The following is a 10017-nucleotide window of genomic DNA, read 5'->3' on the forward strand; positions in this document are numbered from 1 at the left end:
AAAATTGTTTCAATACAATGGCTAAATATGAATAGTTCATCACTTTGGTCACGAAGATTTTCTTGATAGCATTACTCAAAATCCAAAAAGCCTGTTAATGTTATATATTCAAAGAAAAATAATTTTCAAAGTGAATAGTCAAGCCCAGGCTAACTGAATCATTTGTAACCTTCAGATGTATTCAAGTACGTTTCTAAGACATCTGATGGTAGCAAATATTTAAGTGAAGCGTTTGGGTTTGGTTATTTGGTTAGAATATTATTTAAAGTTAAGTCACACAATCTTTCTGGGTGTTACTCTCACGCTCTGCGCAGGCTCTTACTTTTGTTCCAACTATTTGTAACTTAATTTTGCCGCCGTCGCGATCCCTTTCTCAAATTCGCTTTTACTCTCACTCTCACTTAATTTTACTTAGGTTTAAAGGCTTTTCATAAAGGCCATTTAAGATTGAGCCTGAGGTTATTGTTAGGGGTATTTTGGGCAAAACAACAGCGATGGATAATGATGCATTAACTTCTTAAACAAATTTGGGAAAAAGTCCTTATGGGTCAATTGTCCTGACCTCTCAATGGAAAAGTTGAACCCTAGTTCAATCAATGGATTATTAATGGGAAATAACTTCTTTTCTGTATTGCATTAATTTTTTCATTACAAAGGCTTAAGCCTTATTAAGTCCAAGTAATTAAGTATGGTTGTGGTCAAATAACTCATATTGTCTGTTTCACAGATATCCAAGCTAACTGTGCACCATTGGCAGGAAAAAAAGTCAAAAGAAAAAGGTTGGAGTGGCATGCACATGCAATCAGTTAGTTACCACAATTTGTAGTTGAGGTCAATAATTAATGGAAAAAGAAAGTTGTTGTTGAGGTCTAAGACAACTTTGATATTTAAATTGTAGCTCAAATGAGTTATGTTTTGATAATCTTGAATGTTGATGAACAAACCTCCAACCGTTAAAGGTTTAGTTCAAGTAGTATTTTTATTTTATTTTTTATTTTTATTTTTTGGGTAGAGGTAAGATTAAGAGTTCGAGTTTCTAATTTGACGAAAAAAAAACTTAATTGATTGAGCTCGTTATAGTGATGACATTGTATCACCAGTTTATTAAATACTGTCATGTAGTGATAGGATTCACTATTATAAATCATTTTTATTTGTATGACAAGATACAATTAATTGATAAAACAGATAACGAAATATTAAAGGTGCAAGAAAAGATTACTCCACGTATTCATGAGCATTTGGGTGAAGGGAATTGGAAGGAAAGGAAATAAATTGAGAAAGGCGAATCTAATTTCTCATTTAAGTTTGAAAATTGGAGAGAAGGGAAATCTAAAAGAGAGAAGAATTACTCCTGAACAATGTTTTTGAAGTGGGAAAAAAAGGAGTAAAATGAATGTAATTATGGGTAAATTACACTTACTTTCCATTTAGTTAGAGTTTATTACACTTATCCTTGTATTTTGAATAATTATAATTATTTTATAATAATTACACATACACATAACAAATTACCATTGCCGTCGGTTTCATTAACGGTAAAAGATGGTGTGACAAATTTTTTTATTTTTTATTTATTTTTATTTTTTTCATATGACATATATTCTTCAGACTGTTGCGAAAATACTTTTGTCCAATGCTTTTTCTTTGAAAAGGTAATTATACCCCTAATTAAAGAAAATTAGGTTAATGAAAATGCAATTAGTTGAGGGTATAATTATCTTTCCGTATAACAAGCATTGAATAAAAGTGTTACACAACAATTTGGATTTATCATACATATGAAACTAAAAAAACTTGCCACATCAGTGTTCTCCATCTTTGACTATTAGTGAGACTGGTGGCAGGGATCAGTTTGTTACACACATGTAACTAGAAAGGAGGCAATTATAATTAATTATCCAAAACAGAGTAGAGAAAAGTTTAATAAACTCTATGGTAATTTGCACTCACACTCCCGAGGTTTATAATAAAGACATGTAGATACAACTTAGAGAGAGTGTGATCCAATCGCCTCTACCCCCCAATGTTTGAAAACTTGAACAACACTCCTAACCATGATAAATGTACGTAATTGCTCTTTGACTTTTGAATTAATCCATTTAAATCATTAAATTACAATATTAACATTTATAAGTCCTTTTAATTGACCAAAATGACCCTCAACGGAAAAAATAAAAATAAAAGCCAAATTTCACCATCACTACCATCTATAAGCACCCCTAAATTAGGACAATCATCGTCCACAACTAGATCCATAACCATCCCTAAATTAGGTCTCTTCCCCCAAATCCCTTGCAACCGTTGCCACCATCACCACCAAGAAATTTGTAGCTGTTGAACCCCCGGATATGGTCTCAGCATCGACGTCATTGTCGAAGACAAAATCGCTTTCGCCGTTGGACATCACATCGTCCTTCTTATTGGAGTCTCTAGTCCTCAACATCGCATCATCGAAAAAATCTAGCCTGGGATCGTGAAATATGTTCTTCTTTTCATCGAAGCCTCAACATTGCGTAGCCGTCGATAATTTCTTTAACCGTCACTGTTGACTGGTCTGGTGGTAGCCTTCGTCGGAGCTTCCACTAGTTGTCGCAGTCGTTTGGAAATCACGGTATGATCACAAGCTTTGGTTTGGTGGTGTTAGCGTTGATGTGTTGGTGGCGGTGATGTTGAAATCTGTATGTATATATATGTATATTTACGTGTGTATGTGTCTCTTTTTTTTTTCTTTTTCTTTTTTGTTAAGGGTCATTTTGGTGAATTAAAATAACTTCTAAAGGTTAATATTGTAATTTGATGATTTAAATGAGTCAATTTAGAAGTCAATTATGTATTCTTATCATGGTTGGGGTGGTGTTGTTCAAGTTTGCAAATTTAAGGCAATTGGATCAAATTCTCCCTAAATTATATTTACCTGTCTTTATTGCAAACTTGAGAGAGAATGAGTGCAAATTACCCTAAACTCTAATTAGAAGAGAGGTTAGTATAATTTACTCAATTATATATCGAGGTTTCTCTTGCAAAGTGAATTTCAATTTCTTGCAATCTATTTGCATGATAAATACTTATTTCTTTTAAATTCACTTCACCATCTTTCCTAATTTACTATAAAAAGTTAACACTATCATTTTCTTTTCTCTTTAACATATGATGTCAAATTATTTATTTTCCTTTATCCTATCCAAACGCGTTTTTATTATTACTCCGTACTTAGTTTTAATATGATCTAGGTCACATTATTTATATGTGAAAATAAATAGACTGAAACTTGTTAGAAATGTGTGTGAATGTAACTTGCCTGCAACGTGTCTATGTATATCACATTAGACTGCAACATGTGAATGTTAACTATATGTTGTTACAACGTGATTATAAAAAAGTTATATACGTTAAAATATAGCAGTTGTAGGCCAAACCTATGACGGTTGGGTGCTTGCAACAACGTATCCTTTACTAGAAAACTCGATCGGTCTTTTAACATATTTTATGGTGATGCTGTGTAGTCTGCATAATAGTTTGGCGGTGTATATGAACTAAAATGTCTACCACAACGTTTGCGAAGTGGTGTGTAGTGCAACCCATCAACCATTGCATCTAATGTTGAACAGGCAAGTTTACAAACACATGATATGACTATTAAAGAAGTAAAAGTCACTTAATCTGGAAAGGTCCGATGTATTAGTGAGGTGAAAAGACGCAACCAATCCAATAGATACCACATTTGTCTATGAAGAGACATGACCAATTCAAGAGACACCACATTTGTCTATAAATATCCCAAGTTGTTATCTTTTCAATTCGTTCATTTTTCCATTTTCTCTTCCTCTCTCAAGATGAACCCAACCCAAGTGGATGTGGGTTCAAGCCATATGGTCAAATGGTTCGAACAATTAAACCAAGCATCTATAGCAATGAGCCATATTGCAATTGGTCCGAGCCAAATGGTTCGAATCGAACCCAATTCATTTTTTATGTACGAGAGATACATTTTTTAGTCAGAGAGAGTATTACACAGAGGAGGTTTGCCGTATTCACGAGTTTGTAGTGCTGCTATTGGTGGATGTAGACTATTGTATCCTGGGAGACAAGCACCACAGAGTCCGTCAGCACCATACAGGACATAAATTATTTTAAGGACATAGTATGCATGTAATATTTTTGAATTTCACCATTTTCTATTTTTCTGGAATTTTTCGTTCATGCAAGGGCATTTTTGTCTTTTGCCGTTTTGCGTACCGAATACCGTGGAGTGTGTCGGTTATGTCTGAGAGTTGGTTAGGGCATTTCATTGAGTTCAAGACTCTTTGAAATGCAAGGTTGGTCATTTTTCGCATTTTTCAGTTTTTGGGCCGGACAGTCCCGCGTAGGACCCGCTACTGGAATTGTTGCGTATGGGGATTTTAGTTGGGTCCATTTGCATCATATTTATTTTGTTTAATGTGTTATATATGGTTATGGTATGGTAATTTATATATATATGTGTGGTGTAAAAAAAAAAAAAAAAATGAAAATGAAAATAAAAAGAAAAGAAATTATTTTTGGAGGGGGACCCACCACCACTTTAAGTGATCATGAGACCACATTCTTGGCCCCAATTTTCTATTCCTCTCCCGTTGGTCTCTCTCTCACCCTCTCAATTTCCTTTTTCTTTTTCTTTTTACTTTAAAACTTTGATCCTTCATTTCTCCTTCATCATTTGGAATTTTTTGATGCCGTTTGTGGCAAATTAAAGAGCTCGCTGAGATTTACGATTTGATCAAAGCAATTTCTTGTTTGAAGCACTCTAGGGAATTCGTGATCTAGGGCACAAATTGGGAGTTTTTGCCTATTTTGAGGTAGGGGTCTCTAATTCATATTTTCTTGTGCCTTTGTGAGTTAATTTCTTGTTAATTGTTGCTAACATGTTTAATTGATGTTAATTACCCTAGAATGATTTTATTGTGGTGTACAAAGTTCATGATTTCATGTATTAGTTGGTTTGTATGAAAAATATGCTCAAGTGTTGATTTTTTATGCTTATGGTGTTGTAAATTTGCTAGAAATGATATATGTAAGCATGTGAAATTTTCTTAGAATTTCTTGTAAAGCATACTTAATTGTGTAGAATGAAAATCCCTTATTGTCATGGCATTACAAGTATGAGACACACATGCATATCTTTGGGCATGAATGAAGGGAAATGCTTTAAAATGAAAGAAAAATGGATTTTTGGGGAGAAATTTTGATAAAATGGTTTTGAGAAAACCCGGATTCCACGGAGTTACCAAAGGGCCGTGGTGTTAATATAACCTAGACGGAACTAGGGAAACACCCTAGCGTGGTTGAGCTATCTGGGCCCCAAATGACGCCGCGGGGGTACCAAGGGTCATGGACAGTAGCCAATCCTTCTCTCATGTCGTTGTGGAGTCAACGGACGGGTTATATTAACAGTTTGAAAAGTGATGGATTTTGATTTTGAAAATGGGGAGTGACATACATGGCATTGCATTTCATGGCATGAAATTGCTCTATTATGACTTGAGGTGTATTATATTTTCCTTGGCTTGGTATGATCCCGTTGCCTTATTTTTATTCATTGTTTGGATTCACGGGGTCACAAGAGGTGCGTCTTAGGCACCACCTACTGAGCTTTATGCTCACCCTATCATTTAACATTTTTCAGGGCCGGGAAAGGAAGTAGTGGACACCGACCCTTCATAAGCGTAAGGAGAACTGGAAATTCATTTTTGCCACTTTTGTATATTGGGACCTATTTTTTTGTAAAGTCTCAAACTATAGTAAAGTGTATTCATTTTGCAAACCGTGGCCATGTATTGTAACTATGACACTTGATAGTATTTTGAAGTAAAGTGGGACTATGTAAATATTTCATGATGAATGGGAAATGAAGTTGTACTTCAACCAGTTATAGATGCCTTTCAATTGTATGATGTCATGATTTATTGTCGTGAATTCAGATATTGACTGTTTAACAGGTTCGGTGTGGGTTTGGCTTGTAATGAGCATAGTCCAGAATCATTCCAGAAAGTTGGAGTATGAGAAACCTTGTTTCGGCCGGCTGATCCTCACCATCAGCCGACCGAACCCCCTTCATCAGCCGACCGACAGGTTATTTTAGAAAATCCTGAGAGCATTCATCTTTGACAACCGTTTCAGCCGACCGACCATGTAGGTCAGCCGGCCCATCTTACCTTGTCAGTCTGCTGACCAAGGGCTTTCAACCGGCTATCCCTTCCTCTTGACCTGTATCAGTTGACCCTCTCTATAAGGTTGCACATTAGGGTGTTTTCGGACTCTGGATTGACTCACATGACAGTCACAGACACAGGAAATGGATAGTATGACCTTGTTGACCTCCGGTTTGGGTAAGGACCCGACTAACGGTTTGGACCCACGGGTTTAGGTCGTTACAAATTTAGTATCAGAGCAATGGTTTGAATACCATTAGGACGACGGGTAGAAGCCTATTTGCGATTACATGGGGAAGTTGAATTGCATCATTTATGTGCCTATGTGTTAAAGTGCTTAATTGTTTAAGAAGCATGCTTACTTATTACCTGTTTAAATGTTTACTGTTTTGAAAGGCATGCTTATTTGCTAAGTACATACGTGTTTAAATTGTCGATACATGTAAATGGAGTGTCTATTATACATGATAACGTGGGAAGTATGTGATACATGACGGTGGCAAGCAATAGGCACAGTTGGTACAATGTTCTTTTATAATATTATGACAGGTAATGAGTATGGTAGATGCAAATATGTTTCGTATAGTATTATGGGTTTCATTCATTTTGTATACATATATATATATATATATATATATATCTTGATTCTTATGTGTTTATGCGGTCAAGCATGAGATGGTTGTGTGAGTTTTGACCAGAGTTGGCAAGGATCTCGGTTGCTCCAGGGTGGTTGGGTGCTAGTTCCTATTGAGCGAATGGCTTGGTCTTTTGGCTCGTGGATTGAGCTATTTGGTGTGTAGTTTATTTTACCTTCTTGTTACATTTTGTGCGGTGTTTAGAGCACGACCTCGAACGGGTTGTGTTTCAATGCATAGTGACTGTGTTATGTGTGAGTTTCATGCTTTGGTATGTGGGATCTGGGGACCGTGGGAGTCAGGTGTGCGAGTGAGGGTTTCGGTATGACCATAGGAGGTTGGTATTAGTGACTTGGGTCATGGTTTGGTGCGGAGGTTCTTATCGAACCGGACGTGGTAGGTGTGATAGAGATTGTTTAAGTCACAAATGTAGTCTGTGAGTTGTAGATGTGCGCATCTTTTGATATGTTCTAGGAGGTGTGTTGGTTCTGGCTGTCGTGGAAACTGGTTTGTCGAAGGGTAATCCCCGTTTCGGAGAACTGCAAAAGTGTGCTATGTGTAATTGACTCTCGGTGAGTGGATTGCATGGCTCAGTCGATGAGCGGAGTTATGGGTTGGTACAGCTGTCTAGAGAGTCTTGAAGTGGTGTATAGTGGTTAGTTTTAGTTATGTAGAGTAAGATTACACTATAAGGCAGGTTGTATGAGGTCATTGAAGTGCTCGGTCATTGCGGATGAAGTGATCGATGGAAAGTGTTGTGTTACCAAATGGACTGTGTTTTAGAAGTTGAAAGTTGTGGGCTGGAGTTGTATTTCAAGTTGTGTCTGACATATCAGGAGATAATGCTTGGTGTTTGAGGATCCAGAAAGGTAGACTAATGATAATAATGATTTGGACGAGGTTGAATCTTGTAGGTTTAATTGGTAGGCCATTTGACTTTTGTCGGGGCCAAGGGAGTTCTGAGGAACAGTGTGGAGGAGAGATAATGATGTTGAACCTAGTGTGTGAAGTTTCCTTATTTAGGCACGTTGATCGCATTAGAAAGAGTGGTTGACGTAGTCGGTTAAGCGTCAGTGATTAATTGCGTCGTTGATGATTTTAAGTGAACAACTGAATGTTGAGCTATGATGGTGTTGCCTTAAGAAAGTTAGAAGAAGGATTGCTTGATAGTGGCTTGATGGTCCGGTGGGATAATGAGTGTGAACTTTTTCCTAAGGTGAATGGCAATGAAAGTGAGATGGCAGGATGTTTAGTACTGATAAGTATAATAGTTTCAGGTATGATATGAGGATAGATTAGGGATCGTGAGTTATTTATTGTGTGTTGTTAGGTAGGCGATGGGGTTGTGTGTTAGCTGAAGTGATTGGGGACAGCTTAGTCTCTTGAGCCAGTGAGAGTGGTATTATCAGATAGGCACATTTTCCTTTGACGAGTCGTGGGTTGATGTGACTAGCGTTACAAATCTTGTACATGATGTTCGAGGTAGTGTCGCCTTGAAAGGTGATAGTGGAATGGGACATGGTGCCCAATGTACGGTGATTGTTCCTAGTGTTAGTATGTGGTGGGCATTAGTGCTCTTATCTGATTGGTTTTGGTCAGTATAGGTGTTGCAGAGTAGCATGTGTGAGGTTCCAGTGTTGATAGTTGTGACGATCCGTTGGTGGCGGGGCCACCTAGAATTGAGCTCGTAGTCCCGTATGTGTTTCCAGTTGGTTTTTCTCCTTGTGTGTAAAGAGTTCATTTCATTTATGATGAGATTGGGTGTCCATGGTCAGACGATTGGTGAGTAGTGTGTGAAAGCGTATCAGGTGTATTTTGATAAGAGTAGTCAGTCTTTTGTGAGAGTGGAGTTTGTTACCCTTTCCGTTATTCAAGTCCTAGTAAGAACGTCGTTTGTCGTGAGTCTTGTTCTCCGTTTAGGAGTTGTGCTCGTCCGTGGGTGGATGGACCAGTGTGTGGTTTGTTATGTTGTTAGAGTTCACCGGTAAGGTTTAGTTGTATAGGTTGACTCACTTCCACGGAGGGAGGTGGAGTCTTGGGTTTTGTAGTGCTTGTTCTAAGAATGGTTTAAACTGGTGGAATGTGAGACACGGGTTGCCGAATAGGGATTTTGTTTCCGGTGTATGGTACTATTGGAGATGGCTAGGAAATGTGTCGTGAACGGTAGTTTGGGGATGACTATATAATGTGATGTGAGTTATGTATCCGGATGCTTTTATTGATGTCTGAATTGAGCAGTGTCTTAAGGAAAAGTGTTGGTATTGTTTGAGTGCTAAGCAGCTAGAGAGAGAATGTGTGATTTCATTGAGGAATAATATGAGTGATTACCTTTAGTTTTGAGGTTTCAGGCATGGGACGGGTGTATTGTGTGTTCTGAAGAGGTAAGAATTAAATCGAATGATGCTGTGAAGCAGTTTATCTGGTGTGAGTGTTATGAGAAAATTAGAGATCTTTTGTGCGGGTTGACGGTTGTGACGTTCGGTGCCGTGTTGCTTTTAGCTTGTTATGATTGTGTGATTAAGGCATGATTGAGATTCTTAGAGCTGGTATGTGATTGCTCAGTTGTTGAGGTTACGTATAGCGATGGATGGATAGTGAGTGGATCTCATTGTTGTTTTATGGACTGTGTGAGATTATGTTTGAGGTTTAGACTTGAGGACAGGAGCGATGTTTGTTTTGAGATCGGAACGATGATGAGAATAGCCTAGCTAACCATTTCTTCTGAATCAGTCCCTCTTTAGTATGATGTCGGGTCAAAGGTCCATGATTGTTTTGATTGCTACGGACAGTGAGAGCAGGATATTGCGGGATGCGTCAACGTGATAGTCTAGACTTAGGTGATTTGTCTCAGGTGACGAGGTATGTTGGGTGGGACCAAGTGTCCAATTTGTTTGATTATCAAATATCTGTTTTGAGGATTGTGTCCTGAGTACGGGATAGTGCGCTTTATTGTTTTGGTGACTAATGTTTAAACAGTCGTTGGAAGATTCATTGTTTAGCCATCTTGAGGTTGTTAAGTGTAATGATTGTTGTATAGTGCGATTAGTGGTTGTTGGTACAGTTATGTAGTGGTGTAACCATATGTTGGTCCAATTAAGAGGTGTAAAACAGAGTTTGAGCCTAATTGTGTAATGGATGGGGTTTCTTGTTTAGGGTCTTATGTGTCCCTTAGAGGATGAGCTGGGTTTGGA

Source organism: Cornus florida, unplaced genomic scaffold (assembly GCF_030987335.1).
Source record: "Cornus florida cultivar Cherokee Brave unplaced genomic scaffold, ASM3098733v1 CherokeeBrave_3.0.0_Hap2_Chr06, whole genome shotgun sequence".
Lineage (NCBI taxonomy): Eukaryota > Viridiplantae > Streptophyta > Magnoliopsida > Cornales > Cornaceae > Cornus > Cornus florida.